General features: G+C 38.6%; 1 non-coding gene across 1 annotated transcript; it reads left to right on the top strand.

Annotated features, from left to right (window-relative positions):
- The first annotated feature begins 14,972 nt into the window (after nucleotides 1-14,972).
- Nucleotides 14,973-15,079, top strand: LOC113300727. The gene has a single exon (XR_003335908.1). It is a non-coding gene; the product is annotated as a small nucleolar RNA R71 (small nucleolar RNA).
- Nucleotides 15,080-16,337: the final 1,258 nt, after the last annotated feature.

Raw genomic sequence — 16,337 nt, 5'->3', positions numbered from 1 at the left:
CATGGTAATTCTCGTGGATCCTGCATTCCACGTTTTTCTAGGTGACGGAGACAGGGAGAACACACATATATTGCTATCCAAGTGTTAATATTATTCTGATTGGTCTATTGGTCTGGTCTTTTTTTATATATATTTTTTTTTTCATAACTTTTTTTCTCTTGTTTTTTTTTTCATGTATCTCAATCACTCTATTCACCCTAGCAGTGGTAACAACTTGAATCGTGAGCCCCACCTAGTCACCTAGAGAAACATAGTTTAAAAATGGAATAAAATAGAAACAGAAATGAAAAGGACTCAACGAGATATGGCGAAACTATCATGTTATTTCTAACACCTGAGCTCTGTGCTTTTATGAATAGACTCTTTAGATGTTTCCATCTATTCAGATTGGTCCTTCAACTCCTAAAACCAAAATGCTTCCATCCACTTAGATTGGTTAGTGCCATCCTTAATAAGCATAAATTTCTAGGCTCTGGAGTTTATTTATTGTGCAACAAAAAAGTTTCTCCCATACCCCCAAACTTAAATCTAACATTGTCCTCAATGTTCTAAAGATAAAATTAAAAGCATGAACAAGGAGAAATTGTTACCATTTGAAGTGAAAGAGTTAAGGAAAGATATTACCTGGTTGCATGAGAATGGTGCTAAGTTTAAAGTCTTCAGCCGGACATAAGTACCACAAAATGGATAATTACCCTTTCAAATCATATATCAATAGTCGAAACAACTGCGGATCAACAAAACCAAATAAAAATGCCACTAATATGAGACAAATGCTCAGGATCAGAAAAATGAGCATACAGATCACAACCTGATCTAAAGTTTCTCTTAAGACAACTGGATTTAGGTGAGGTGCCCACTTGGGCTTCATATGAATGTCTTGACAAACAGATTCATCCGAAAAACGGGTTTCTAATAAATGGATTTTCTCCTGGACAGTATCAGGGGGATCGGGTTGTGGAGTCTGAATATACTCAAGTAATACCTCAAATGCACTAGGCTCAAGTCCCAAGTTAGGGACTTCTGATAGGGATACTTGATGATCACTACCCCAAACTTAGGATTTTCACTACTCTCAGACAAACCTCTAATTATTGCTTTAATTTTCGGATCTTCCCAGTCCTTAAAATACTCAAGAGATTCTTCTAGTTCTCCACCCCCAAACTTAGGATTTTCAGGGCCTCTAGATAGACTAGTCACAATATTCCTAATTTCTAGACCATCGGTTCTTGAAAAAGGTCAATTGCTTACTCTAAGTTATAATCAGGTGGTTCATCCTTGATAGGTGCCAAATATTGCATTATTTATGTATCATTTTATTGGCACTTATCCCATTTTGCATACCATTAATTCTGTTTTTATAATGAATTCTGTATTTTACTCTCCTCAAGGATAAATATTTTATATTAATTATTTTTGCATTTTAGGTGATAAATAAAGTCTAGATGAGTTGCAGAGCAGATAGCGCAAAGACACGGGAGAAAGCCGGCGGAAACTCTAGCGGAAAAGAAGTGCAGAATGTGGTATGGAAGACTCAAGGATATAAGTGGGCTTAAAAAGGAAGAATTTGTTCTTAAAGAAGAAGTGGGCTCAAGATTGTCCAAGCCCTAACCCATTTCCATAGCCTAAAATCCAAACCCAAACCCGTTTCTCTCCTTAGCCGTCAGATTGGATCCATTCCCTCATCTAACGGTCGATTCATCAGAGTACATCTATCTTTGAAGTTCCTGCTAACACTATAACGCCTAACTCCATCTTGGACCGTCAGTTTTGATGTATCTCACATCCAACGGTCGATCCACACCCATTTCCATCGCGCAGTTGGATCATTCTATCATCTTTTCATCCAACATCATTCATTCACCAAACATCAAAACTTGATGTTCCATCTAACACCTAAGCACCTAATACCTATACCCAAAACAAACAAACAAACCCTAGCCTCAAACCATCGACCCTTCTCTTCCTTCTTCCCCCTTCCCTCTCTGCAGAACCCTCTCCATCTCCATGTCCGCCACCAACTCCGTCAACCACCACCACAACCACCACCAACTCCACTTTCCACCAACCCTAAGACCATCATCACCTCTATGTCTCTCGAACTAGCCTTTTCAATTTCACATCGCCCCAACCCCTAGCTGTTTGTGTGTGAAATTGGAGAGATTAGTTGGTAGACATCAATGGACAAATTGAAAGCATGGGAAGACGCATGAGAAGAAATATAAGAGTGGGTCAAGACATTTGAGTGATTTCAGAGATTAGGTAAGAACTAATTTCAATTTTTTATGAAACCCTAATTCTGATATTTTGGGGATTTTGGGGTTAAAAGCTTGCATGTATAAATTGGGGTCTTGGGTGTCGAATTGAGGCTATGCCTAGGCTAGCCAGTGCATCAATAGTGTAGTTTAGGGTTTTTACTTAATTTTTAATTTCAAGTTTTAATTCCCTGTTATTTTACAAATTAGTTCCATAGTTAATCCACTGTTAGTGTTTAGTTTTTATTGCACCATTGTTAGTTATGTCCATTTCATATCACTGTTAGTTTAGGTTTGTAATTCCATTTCATGTCTTGTGTAGTTTAATCAATTTCATACCCTTTTAGTTGTAATGTTCATTCACATGTCATGTTTTGAGTATCAATGGGTGACACATGTGATATTTGACACATTCAGCATGTTCTAAATCCACCATTAGGGTGAGAGGACCCTTAAGCCATGATGGTTAGCCATTAGGTGCAGACCCTTGTTGAACTTGACATAGCTTAGGCTAGTTAGACACCTAAAAGCCCAACTGATCTGTGATTAGTGGTGTTGTAAGAAGACCACCAATGCTAGGGGTCAGTGGTGGATCTAAGGGGTTAACCAGCCACATTAGTTAGTAAGCCACTGCCTAGTTAGTTTGTGATGGTTGTGCCTTAAACAAACAGCCAATGCTAGGGGTTAGCTAAGGCTTCAAGGTTAGTTAACTAAACATATTGAACTTCCCTGGCCAAGAGACTAGCTTGAAATAGACCCACTTGTCCATTAGGGACAAGGATTTAACCTAGGTGAACTAGCTAGGTGAAAGGTAAATCTTAACCCTAGTGCTCCATCTTCATTCACTCAATTCCCTGTTTAGTTAGGATTTGTATGTCATTTAGCTTAGAAATCAGTAGAAAGATTATGAAAACAACATATGCACCCACCTTGTCCCTGTGGACTTTCCCTTACTTGCACACTAGCTTCATCAGACCTTGTGCACTTGCAAGTATCTCATAACTATCAATCCTCTACTTGTTTCGTATCTGCTATGGTCCACTCTAAAGCTTCCTTATTTTCTTGAGGCACGGTCGCTGGCCTATTCTCCTGATCACTATCCAAATCGGAAGCTATAATCACATGAAAAGACTCGGGTGGGCCTAAAAATGTATAATTAGGCTCCAACTCAGGAGGCTCTTTTAAACAAGGTATTAAGATAGACTCAGAGACTAGTATGGATCAAACCTATCTTTCCATATATCAATATTTAACATAGGAATAAAATCCAACAGAGCATTTACTTGTTCAATGTGGCTATCATCGTCGAAATCCAAGCTAAAATGGGATAGACAACTCTCTAATGGATCTTCCGAAACGATGTTTGGTAATGACTCCTGAACTAAGGTTCCTATCATGTTCACCTCTTCAATGTATGTGTTATCTAGCTCAGAATTTAGCTTATTTACATTAAAAATATTCATCTCCATAGTCATATTACCAAAGGATAGATTCATGATACCGTTTTGGCATTTTATGATCGCATTAGACGTAACTAAGAATGGGCGACCTAAAATCACAGGTATTTGGTTCTCTGGGTCGGGGACATGTTGGGTATCTAGGACCACGAAATCCACTGGATAAATAAACTTGTCGACCTCAATAAAAACATCCTCTATCACACCACGAGGAATTTTAACGGACCTATCAGCTAACTGGAGTGTTATCTTGGTAGGTTTCAACTCACCAAGTCCTAGATTTAAGTACACATGGTATGGCAATAAATTCACACTGGCTCCTAAGTCAAGTAAATCTTTTTCTACCTGGTATTTTCCTATTGTGCAAGCAATGGTAGCACCTGGGTCTTTATACTTGGGAGTTGTGGTGTTCTGAATAATTGAACTTACATGACTAGCTAAAAAGGATTTTTTAGGGACACTAAGCTTTCGCTTTCGGGTACACATATCCTTAAGGAACTTGGCATAAGCCGGTAGTTTCCTAATTGCTTCTAGTAACGAAAGGTTTATGGTAACTTTCTTAAAAACCTCCATTATGTCATTAAAGTTGGATTCACTTTTTGTTGGTACTAATAGCTGGGGAAATGGGGCTCTGGGAATAAAATAGGGCCTCTCAGGAACCGAATCGGCATCATCAGAAACTTTATCAGTCTCCTTAGTTATGGATGGTCCTGAGGGGTAAACTACAATATGCTCACTATCGGGCATGGTTACCTTACTGTCTACAACTTTACCACTTCTAAGGGTTCTAATAGCATTCAAATGATGTGATGGTTTTGCACCTATTTCATGAACTCCTCCTCTAGGGTTTGGTTGTGTTTGACTAGGGAACTTACCTTTTTCTCTCAAAGACTCATTCATCAAACTAACCTGGGTTTTCAACTCAGATATAGCCTGAGAATTATCTTGGCTAATATCTTCTATGCTCTGTGAAAGTGATTGATGAATCCTATCACTGTTTCGAATAAACGATATGAGAGTTTCTTCTAGAGTTGAAATTTTCTTATCAGACTGATTCTGAGCTAGTCCTGAAGGATTCTTAGTATAGCCAAAACCTGGGGAAGTATTCGAGTTACTAACTTGACCTTGATTTTGGTCCTTAGACCATGAGAGGTTGGATGGTTTCTCCAACCAGGATTATAGGTTTCTGAATATGGATCAAACTTCTGACGGTTATCAAATCTAGTGTTATTATAAAGAGCATTGGCTTGATCTTCAATATTCTGGACTTCCCAAAAACGCTCCATTCTACCACTAGTGTGACCCAATTCTAAAGCTTCTAAGCACCTAATACCTATACCCAAAACAAACAAACAAACCCTAGCCTCAAACCATCGACCCTTCTCTTCCTTCTTCCCCCTTCCCTCTCTGCAGAACCCTCTCCATCTCCATGTCCGCCACCAACTCCGTCAACCACCACCACAACCACCACCAACTCCACATTCCACCAACCCTAAGACCATCATCACCTCTATGTCTCTCGAACTAGCCTTTTCAATTTCACATCGCCCCAAACCCTAGCTGTTTGTGTGTGAAATTGGAGAGATTAGTTGGTAGGCATCAATGGATAAATTGAAAGCATGGGAAGACGCAGGAGAAGAAATAGAAGAGTGAGTCGAGACATTTGAGTGATTTCAGAGATTAGGTAAGAACTAATTTCAATTTTTTATGAAACCCTAATTCTGATATTTTGGGGATTTTGGGGTTAAAAGCTTGCATGTATAAATTGGGGTCTTGGGTGTCGAATTCAGGCTATGCCTGGGCTAGCCAGTGCATCAACAGTGTAGTTTAGGGTTTTTACTTAATTTTTAATTTCAAGTTTTAATTCCCTGTTATTTTACAAATTAGTTTCATAGTTAATCCACTGTTAGTGTTTAGTTTTTATTGCACCATTGTCAGTTATGTCCATTTCATATCACTGTTAATTTAGGTTTGTAATTCCATTTCATGTCTTCTGTAGTTTAATCAATTTCATACCCTTTTAGTTGTAATGTTCATTCACATGTCCTGTTTTGAGTATCGATGGGTGACACATATGATATTTGACACATTCAGCATGTTCTAAATCCACCACTAGGGTGAGAGGACCCTTAAGCCATGATGGTTAGCCATTAGGTGCAGACCCTTGTTGAACTTGACATAGCTTAGGCTAGTTAGACACCTAAAAGCCCAACTGATCTGTGATTAGTGTTGCTGTAAGAAGCCCGCCAATGCTAGGGGTCAGTGGTGGCTCTAAGGGGTTAACCAGCCACATTAGTTAGTAAGCCACTGCCTAGTTAGTCTGTGATTGGTTGTGCCTTAAACAGACAGCCAATGCTAGGGGTTAGCTAAGGCTTCTAGGTTAGTTAACTAAACATATTGAACTGCCCTGGCCAAGAGACTATCTTGAAATAGACCCTCTTGTCCATTAGGGACAAGGATTTAACCTAGGTGAACTAGCTAGGTGAAAGGGAAATCTTAACCCTAGTGCTCCATCTTCATTCACTCAATTCCCTGTTTAGTTAGGATTTGTATGTCACTTAGCTTAGAAATCAGTAGAAAGATTAGGAAAACAACATATGCACCCACCTTGTCCCTGTGGACTTTCCCTTACTTGCACACTAGCTTCATCAGACCTTGTGCACTTGCAAGTATCTCATAACCATAGTTTTAGGAACCCTTTTCCCTCCTATCAAGTTTTTGGCGCCGCTGCCAGGGACTCGGTAGCGGTGCCGTTGTTATTTCTCAAGTTTTTCTTTCTTCCCCTGTCATCTTGCTTGCACTATCATCTTTGCATTCCACTTTCTTGCACTTTCATCCCCTGTCATCATGATGTCACTTACTTGCTGCTTGCATCTCCATTTGTACATAACCTTGCTGCTCACTTGCTCATATTAGCTTGATGTTCATTCTTGTTACCCATTTTTCTTGCCATTTTCTTTTTGCTGTTACTTGCTGTTACATCTTGCAACCTCAGCTTGCATCCATCTTAGCTGTGCATCTCCTATCTTGTGTTTGCACTCTTGTTTTCTTGCAGTTGCACTGACTTGCAGTTGCACTGACTTGCCTGTTGCTGCTGCACTTGCTGCTAGGGCTTTGCCTTGCTTCCCCAACTGGGTTGTAGCTATTGCTCTTGCTGCTGGGCTGTGGAGCCAAAGCTGCTGAAACTGAACAAGCCCAACTGGCGTTGTGAAGAACTGGGCTGGAGCTGCTGTTGGAGTGAAGAAGGAAAAGCCCAACTGGGCTGGAGCTGCTGTTGGAGTGAAGAAGAAAAAGCCCAACTGGGCTGGAGCTGCTGTTGGAGTGAAGAAGATTGAACCAAGCCCAACTGGGCTTATGAAACAAAACTAAAAGGGACTATAAGCCCAACTGAGTTTCCCTCCAAAAAAGGTAAGCCTAAACCCATTAGGAAAGCCCAACTGGGCCTTCTTTATTGTCTGTTGGGTTTATATTTTTGAATTCTGGACTTGTAATATTAAATCCAACAGTTGGGCTTGTATTTTCTTTGGGCTTGTAACTTTGATTATTTGTGGGCTTGTTTGTTTTAAACATTTCTGTTTGGGCTTGTAACTATAATTATTTGTGGGCTTGTTTTTAAAAACTGAATGTTGGGCTTGTAACTCAACTTAACTGTGGGCTAGTTCAATTTGTTATGGACCTAGTTTAACTCAACAGTAGGCCTTAAATAATTAAGTCTAAACCCAACAGAAACAGAATACTGGGCTTCAACTCAAACCAACAGCTGAGCCTTACTCCTTCATAACAAAACCAAAACTGCTGGGCTTGGCTCAAGTTCTCAAAAATCAAAAGCTCAAGTTTTAAAACCCACTTCCAATCCAACAGTGGGCCAACCTCAAAGTTTTTAAAACAATCTCCCCACCAATGTGGGCTTGCTCCTTATCCTAAAACCAAAACTTTGCTTCCATTAAAACCAAATTTTTCTCCCTCTTTAAAACCAAACTCTTGCTCCACCAATGTGGGCTTGCTCCCAATATTAAAACCAAAATTTCTCCCAATTTAAACCAAAATTTTTGCTCCCATCAAAACCAAAAATTCCCAAATGGGCTTTGTCTCCAAAGTCTAAAACCAAAATTTTGAAAAGTGTGGGCCTTGTTTCTCCTAGCAAATTGTGTGGTTGTTTGATAAACATAACATGTCTGGATGTTGGCCTGTTTCTGGGAGTGGAAACAAATCTATTAGAGAACTTGCTTACGGGCAAGATTCACATTGTGATCCTCCCACATACCATAATATCAATAGTTATAGGGATGGTGAAGGATATTTTCAAAATCCTGAACCTCAATACATGGGCCCTGATAACTATTCACACATGTATCAACCAACACAGCCTAAAATACATGCATGTACCTTATGTGGTGGTTTAGACCATCCTGTTGAAAACTGTTATATCATGCATGATTTTAGGCAATTTAGAGAATCCCATAACCATGCACACATGTACCAATCACCATTACATGAAAATGAACAGTTTTGTACTCCCATGAGCCTTTATATGCAATCTGTGAAAGGAAATCTCGAAATCATCAATAATGTTAGATTTGAATTACAAAACTTGCACGATCATCCATATAGCAACTCCTCTGAATTTCCCTTCTATAGTGAACCTCATGAACAACCATATGTTGAATATCCTTGTGATACTAGGAGGCCCACTATTGAAGATCCCCTTTCCATAGAACAACTTAATCTGATATTAAGAATGAATTTACAAAATGAAGAATAGGATTAGAAGGAAATTTATGTTAATATGTTTGTTCTCCCTAACGAAATGTCTATTCCCATTTATGATAGTGATGTTGAATATGAACCTAATTTAGAGGAAAATGAATTGACTAAGGACACCACAATTGTTGATAGGGACCAATATGCATGTTTCCATGATGATGATTATGATGATTATGATGATGATGATGTTATGTTAGAAGAACATATTGTGGAACCTTTTGGTTCAATGACATATGGCTTCTCGCCCTCGACCTTCATGGATGTTGTTTCTTCTAATTCTAATAGTCATTACAATGCATATGATTTTGATTTTGATATGGGGCTTGTACAATTATTCTGTGAAGATAAACATGACATAGGAAAAGTTGAATCTTCTGTAGACACTAATGTTCCTATGATTGAAAATGAATTTGATGTGTCTGATTCCATGCCTAGGTCACAATATGTTGTTTCTTCTGATGATGATTTGAGTACTTCGGACAATCATGATATCGATTTAGGTCTTGATGTTTTGTTCGATGAATGTGAGCATGAGTTACAGGTTTCTGATTTAGGAAAAGTATGTGCTGGTACTATTGATCTTATCAATGAAAATAATTTAGATGTACCGACTTTCTTACCTAAATCACAGATTGAGATTTTTCCACCCAACCTAGATTTGGTTTGTAACAAAATTTTTAAACCAACTATTCTGAGAGTCCTTAATCTAGGATTGGAACTGTGTGCCTCCCAAGTCCTTTTGGACTATTTTGCAGCTAAAAATAATATCTTTAAAGAGCCACAGTTGGAATGTATTTCTCTGCCCATCCCGAAAAAAGTCCCGAGTTAGACCTTGTGAATCCTGAACCCCTAAAATTGCTAGATTTTGTGCTTAAAAGTAAATCTGTTGAAAAATACAGGTTTAGGGGTGATTCATTTGGTTTTTCACTCTCACTCTCATTTCAGTCCAATTTTAGTGTTTTGAAACTGTCTATGTTTCAACACTTTGTCTTTTGGGTTGATCCTCAACTCTTTAGACTTTATGTATATAGTGAATTTTTTGTATATAATCCGGTAGGTAATGTTTAGGGAAATCTTTTGTTTCTTTTGTATATATTATGCTAATCCAATATGACTTCAGTTGAGTTAATGTTGGGTTTTGCATAAATAATGAAGTTCAAAACGTGCTTTCGCCAAAATCGAGTAATCTCTTTCCTTTCTCTCAAAACTCCACATGTTCTCATGATATGTTAAAGCTATAATTTTGCTTTTCTTTTGAAACATTGAGGACAACGTTTAGTTTGGGTTTAGGGGTGAAAAGTGGATATCCTGATAACATGCTATAATCGAAAAAATGAACTCTTCCTTTTTGAAAAAATCAAAATAAAAAAAAAATAGAAAAATGATAAAAACTTAAAAATGGAGCTCATTTACCTTGAATTGTTGATTCTTGTGCATGTATGTAATATTAGGATTCTTAGTCTAGAAATAAAGGCACCCCTGATTCTAGCACAATTCACATAGTGATAAGAAACTTGCACACGCACGATCTACCAATACATGTGTAGCCTCATACTTGAGGTGTTCTATCGGAAGTTAGATTGCCAATCACCTTAGAATACTGATTGAGTCTTGACTAGCTTGTTCTTTGGTTGGCTGGGATAGAAGATGGAGGATACATTAAGAAAAGCAACCATTGAATTTGACCGGGTGCATCAAAAAGGGCTACCTCTTGAAAAGTGTCATGTAATTTTTATTTTTGTACATGAGTAAAAAAATTGTATATGTCAAGTCCATGTTATGTTAATTTCAACAAAAAAAAAATCAGAAAATACAAAAAAAATAAATATCAAATTCCATGTTTTGTCATGTTAAAGAAAATAGTCCTCTCTTGTTCTAAAAATAAAAGAGAGTAGTCAATGTAAATAAGAGTCATGTAAAGAGTCATCTTTTGTTGTTTTATTTGTAATAAGCAAGGGAGGGTGCATGCTATTGATGTATAACGTGAGTAACCTGAAATATCACCAACCCTTAGGTGAACATTCACAATTCTCGTAAAGCCGGACAGCTAGCTTGGCTTTGACTTCGGTTCTTAGCCTAAAAACTATCTCTTGGTGATTAGTAGTCATAACATCCGATCTTTCTTGAAACATGTGTAGATACACTTTACACTCTTATCACATGTCTTTAGTTGTTATCAGTGCTGGGATTGTGCCTTAATAGCTAGATTGCCATATCCATTTTGCTGTGAGCTTAAACTGTCTTGCACATGTCACATTTCATGGAATCTGAGCTTATATTTTGGCCTAGAACTTTGTGGGTATGTTCTAAGCAAACCCTCACGAGACTTCAACTCGTCCACTAGGGACACTTAGTGGTTCAAAAGGCTTATTGTATTCGCTAAATGCAATCGAGAAACCAGCGACAGTGGTATAGGTAGGATTTACTTAGTTTCTGTTTTACTTGAGGACAAGTAAAATTCAGGTTTAGGGATATTTGATAGGTGCCAAATATTGCATTATTTCCGTATCATTTCATTGGCACTTATCCCATTTTGCATACCATTAATTCTGTTTTTATAATGAATTCTGTATTTTACTCTCCTCAAGGATAAATATTTTATATTAATTATTTTTGCATTTTTAGGTGATAAATAAAGTCTAGATGAGTTGCGGAGCAGATAGCGCAAAGACACGGGAGAAAGCCGGCGGAAACTCTAGCGGAAAAGAAGTGCAGAATGTGGTATGGAAGACTCAAGGATAGAAGTGGGCTTAAAAAGGAAGAATTTGTTCTTAAAGAAGAAGTGGGCTCAAGATTGTCCAAGCCCAAACCCATTTCCATAGCCTAAAATTCAAACCCAAACTTGTTTCTCTCCTTAGCCGTCAGATTGGATCCATTCCCTCATCCAACGGTCGCTTCATCAGAATACATCGATCTTTAAAGTTCCTGTCTAACACTATAGCACCTAACTCCATCTTGGACCGTCAGTTTTGATGTATGTCACATCCAACGGTTGCTCCACACCCATTTCCATCGCACCGTTGGATCATTCTATCATCTTTTCATCCAACATCTTCTATTCACCAAACATCAAAACTTGATGTTCCATCTAACACCTAAGCACCTAATACCTATACCCAAAACAAACAAACAAACCCTAGCCTCAAACCATCGACCCTTCTCTTCCTTCTTCCCCCTTCCCTCTCTGCAGAACCCTCTCCATCTCCATGTCCGCCACCAACTCCGTCAACCACCACCACAACCACCACCAACTCCACTTTCCACCAACCCTAAGACCATCATCACCTCTATGTCTCTCGAACTAGCCTTTTCAATTTCACATCGCCCCAACCCCTAGCTGTTTGTGTGTGAAATTGGAGAGATTAGTTGGTAGACATCAATGGACAAATTGAAAGCATGGGAAGACGCATGAGAAGAAATATAAGAGTGGGTCAAGACATTTGAGTGATTTCAGAGATTAGGTAAGAACTAATTTCAATTTTTTATGAAACCCTAATTCTGATATTTTGGGGATTTTGGGGTTAAAAGCTTGCATGTATAAATTGGGGTCTTGGGTGTCGAATTGAGGCTATGCCTAGGCTAGCCAGTGCATCAATAGTGTAGTTTAGGGTTTTTACTTAATTTTTAATTTCAAGTTTTAATTCCCTGTTATTTTACAAATTAGTTCCATAGTTAATCCACTGTTAGTGTTTAGTTTTTATTGCACCATTGTTAGTTATGTCCATTTCATATCACTGTTAGTTTAGGTTTGTAATTCCATTTCATGTCTTGTGTAGTTTAATCAATTTCATACCCTTTTAGTTGTAATGTTCATTCACATGTCATGTTTTGAGTATCAATGGGTGACACATGTGATATTTGACACATTCAGCATGTTCTAAATCCACCATTAGGGTGAGAGGACCCTTAAGCCATGATGGTTAGCCATTAGGTGCAGACCCTTGTTGAACTTGACATAGCTTAGGCTAGTTAGACACCTAAAAGCCCAACTGATCTGTGATTAGTGGTGTTGTAAGAAGACCACCAATGCTAGGGGTCAGTGGTGGATCTAAGGGGTTAACCAGCCACATTAGTTAGTAAGCCACTGCCTAGTTAGTTTGTGATTGGTTGTGCCTTAAACAAACAGCCAATGCTAGGGGTTAGCTAAGGCTTCAAGGTTAGTTAACTAAACATATTGAACTTCCCTGGCCAAGAGACTAGCTTGAAATAGACCCACTTATCCATTAGGGACAAGGATCTAACCTAGGTGAACTAGCTAGGTGAAAGGTAAATCTTAACCCTAGTGCTCCATCTTCATTCACTCAATTCCCTGTTTAGTTAGGATTTGTATGTCATTTAGCTTAGAAATCAGTAGAAAGATTATGAAAACAACATATGCACCCACCTTGTCCCTGTGGACTTTCCCTTACTTGCACACTAGCTTCATCAGACCTTGTGCACTTGCAAGTATCTCATAACTATCAATCCTCTACTTGTTTCGTATCTGCTATGGTCCACTCTAAAGCTTCCTTATTTTCTTGAGGCACGGTCGCTGGCCTATTCTCCTGATCACTATCCAAATCGGAAGCTATAATCACATGAAAAGACTCGGGTGGGCCTAAAAATGTATAATTAGGCTCCAACTCAGGAGGCTCTTTTAAACAAGGTATTAAGATAGACTCAGAGACTAGTATGGATCAAACCTATCTTTCCATATATCAATATTTAACATAGGAATAAAATCCAACAGAGCATTTACTTGTTCAATGTGGCTATCATCGTCGAAATCCAAGCTAAAATGGGATAGACAACTCTCTAATGGATCTTCCGAAACGATGTTTGGTAATGACTCCTGAACTAAGGTTCCTATCATGTTCACCTCTTCAATGTATGTGTTATCTAGCTCAGAATTTAGCTTATTTACATTAAAAATATTCATCTCCATAGTCATATTACCAAAGGATAGATTCATGATACCGTTTTGGCATTTTATGATCGCATTAGACGTAACTAAGAATGGGCGACCTAAAATCACAGGTATTTGGTTCTCTGGGTCGGGGACATGTTGGGTATCTAGGACCACGAAATCCACTGGATAAATAAACTTGTCGACCTCAATAAAAACATCCTCTATCACACCACGAGGAATTTTAACGGACCTATCAGCTAACTGGAGTGTTATCTTGGTAGGTTTCAACTCACCAAGTCCTAGATTTAAGTACACATGGTATGGCAATAAATTCACACTGGCTCCTAAGTCAAGTAAATCTTTTTCTACCTGGTATTTTCCTATTGTGCAAGCAATGGTAGCACCTGGGTCTTTATACTTGGGAGTTGTGGTGTTCTGAATAATTGAACTTACATGACTAGCTAAAAAGGATTTTTTAGGGACACTAAGCTTTCGCTTTCGGGTACACATATCCTTAAGGAACTTGGCATAAGCCGGTAGTTTCCTAATTGCTTCTAGTAACGAAAGGTTTATGGTAACTTTCTTAAAAACCTCCATTATGTCATTAAAGTTGGATTCACTTTTTGTTGGTACTAATAGCTGGGGAAATGGGGCTCTGGGAATAAAATAGGGCCTCTCAGGAACCGAATCGGCATCATCAGAAACTTTATCAGTCTCCTTAGTTATGGATGGTCCTGAGGGGTAAACTACAATATGCTCACTATCGGGCATGGTTACCTTACTGTCTACAACTTTACCACTTCTAAGGGTTCTAATAGCATTCAAATGATGTGATGGTTTTGCACCTATTTCATGAACTCCTCCTCTAGGGTTTGGTTGTGTTTGACTAGGGAACTTACCTTTTTCTCTCAAAGACTCATTCATCAAACTAACCTGGGTTTTCAACTCAGATATAGCCTGAGAATTATCTTGGCTAATATCTTCTATGCTCTGTGAAAGTGATTGATGAATCCTATCACTGTTTCGAATAAACGATATGAGAGTTTCTTCTAGAGTTGAAATTTTCTTATCAGACTGATTCTGAGCTAGTCCTGAAGGATTCTTAGTATAGCCAAAACCTGGGGAAGTATTCGAGTTACTAACTTGACCTTGATTTTGGTCCTTAGACCATGAGAGGTTGGATGGTTTCTCCAACCAGGATTATAGGTTTCTGAATATGGATCAAACTTCTGACGGTTATCAAATCTAGTGTTATTATAAAGAGCATTGGCTTGATCTTCAATATTCTGGACTTCCCAAAAACGCTCCATTCTACCACTAGTGTGACCCAATTCTAAAGCTTCTAACCTCTTTGCTATAGCAGCAATTTTGGCATCTGACTCATAAGATCCTTCTACCCTATGGACATTTCCTCTATTTAGAAGAATTATTTTCTTGGGTTCCCTACTATTTTCCCATTGATGGGTTTTATCGGAGATGTCATTAAAAAATTCCATCGCCGCATCGACAGTTTGGTTTTCAAACCCACCAGTGCACAAGGACTCTACCATGGTTGTTGTCTTATAATATAAACCCTCACAAAGGATCTGAACTAGCCTAACCTTTTCTAACCCATGATGAGGACACTGGGATATCAAATCATTGAACCTTTCCAAATACTTATACAAAGATTCTCCCTCTGGTTGTGAAAATATACATATTTGCGTTCTAATAGACGATGTTTTGTGCCTAGGGAAAAACTTGTTGTAAAAGGCAGATGTAAGCTGTTCATATCTGTTCATATGTTTCAATTGACTCGTAAGTCAAACTGTATAGCCAAGATTTGGCTTTATCTTTCAGAGAAAAAGGGAATAACCTAAGTTTCAAAGCATCATCATCTAAGCCTCTAATTCTTAGGGTACTACAAATTTCCTCAAAATCCCTAACATGGAAATAGGGGTTTTCATTTTCTTTACCTAAAAAGATTGGGAGCATCTGTAAAGTCCCAGGTTTCAATTCATAGGTTGCCTCCGTGTCAGCTAACTTAATACACGACGGACGAGTAGTCCTAGTCGGATTCAACAACGCTTTCAAAGTTGCCATTTCTGGCGCTATCGGAGTATTATGGATTTTCTCCTCAGTAAAATTCGTACGTTCAAAACCAGACCTTTCAAAAACAGGACTCTCTAAGTTAAGGTAATCAAGATTCTTAGAACTGCTAGGTTCTTCCCTAATGAATCGACCGAAAGCGTCTCTTTTACGTTCTAGCATACAAAAGAATATGGAAGGGAGTTCTAAGCAATCACAAAGCAAGGTTGACTCAACCAAATCAAACCTATTGATTTCTAGCAAATAAAAAGCATGATGGCTCCACTTAGATTGTTTCTAGACCAGCTTTTATCTTTCGAAAGGTAATTCGTTGCAATTTGAGCACACCTCTCTGGAATCAATCTGAGTTAATGTAAGAGAAACAGAGGCGAGTGAAGCTCAACGGAACTTTGATACCCAAGGCCTCACCGGCATTACAAGGAGGCACGCTTCAACTTATAATAACCATCATGAACTTAAAAGTATGCTTAAAGAGCGACCTATATTTTTCGAACGATTTTCCTACCAAGCTCGTTACCCTATCGGTCTTGTTCTATTCAAATTTTAGGCTTGGGTACGCGTTTGGTATCATTTTCCTAAAGCGGGCAAGAAGAGAACGGTGATGAAATCCGAACCCTTATCTTGTATGGCCAGGCCTTTCCCTTTACTAGGAAATCAAATGTTCGTATTTAGTCCTCAACAGATATGCACCTTAAGGAATACAGTAAACCCGCTAACAGGGGATTCGCGAGTTGTTCGAGTTTTACCTCCCGTACCAGACGGGCGATGAGCCGTTGAAGTCGACTCGGGCCACCAACTCCAATATCAGTGTACGAACCCGAGGGGCCGAGACGATATCGTAATCGTCGTTCTTTCCTGTTCAGTTTATAATTAAAACTACCCTTC

The sequence above is a fragment of the Papaver somniferum genome, chromosome 7, assembly GCF_003573695.1.
Source record: "Papaver somniferum cultivar HN1 chromosome 7, ASM357369v1, whole genome shotgun sequence".
Lineage (NCBI taxonomy): Eukaryota > Viridiplantae > Streptophyta > Magnoliopsida > Ranunculales > Papaveraceae > Papaver > Papaver somniferum.
This window is presented reverse-complemented; position numbering and strand designations above follow the sequence as displayed.